The sequence below is a fragment of the Bison bison genome, unplaced genomic scaffold (assembly GCF_000754665.1).
Source record: "Bison bison bison isolate TAMUID 2011002044 unplaced genomic scaffold, Bison_UMD1.0 scf7180017864535, whole genome shotgun sequence".
NCBI lineage: Eukaryota > Metazoa > Chordata > Mammalia > Artiodactyla > Bovidae > Bison > Bison bison.
In genome coordinates, this window is record NW_011495084.1 from 13,841,705 (window position 1) to 13,842,441 (window position 737).

General features: G+C 36.5%; 1 pseudogene; it reads left to right on the plus strand.

Annotated features, from left to right (window-relative positions):
• Nucleotides 1-737, plus strand: part of LOC104982650 — a 231,697-nt pseudogene that overhangs the window by 72,307 nt on the left and 158,653 nt on the right.

Genomic DNA, 737 nt, shown 5'->3' on the forward strand with positions numbered 1-737 from the left:
GGAGGGAGGAGGGAGGAGGGTTCAGGATGGGGAACCCATGTATACCTGTGGTGGATTTATTTTGATATTTGGCAAAACTAATACAATTTTGTAAAGTTTAAAAATAAAATAAAATTGTAGTTGGAAAAATAAATAAATAAAATTATTTTTTAAAATGTGGAATGTGTACATGAAAGGGTGCTGATTTTCTCAATGATGGACTTTTGTTCTGCAGATACAACTCACTTCAGAGTTCTTTCAATTAATCATCTTTGGATATATTCTTCAAACAAAGTTTTTTAAGAATAAAACACTTGTTTGTCAAGTAAAGGATACCCAGATGCAGGAGCAACTGCACTAAACATCAGATGCAAGAAATACATATCCTGCTGGGCTGCTCGGCTAGAGAAGGATGTTAACATTCTTAATTATTCTTTGACGAGTAGAATTTCATTTGAGGGATACTTAGGCAGAGTAGTTAGTTTATGCTATTAATATATTCTTTATCAGCCATTGCTTTCATTTCAAAACCTAAAGTTTCATTAGTGTTATTTTCATTGTTATTTTTTTTTTTAAATCTTAACTGTGAAGGCTGTACTTTATCCTGTTCTGAAAGAAAGGGTTCTATTCTGTATCCAGCACCAGGGTGGGGTCAGCTGTACTGCGGGGCGTGTTCCATCCTGAGTGCTGCCTGTTCACATGTGTGTACTGCCCTCTGTTTCAGTCGTCACTGTTAAGTGCTCTGCTGGGGGAGCTGC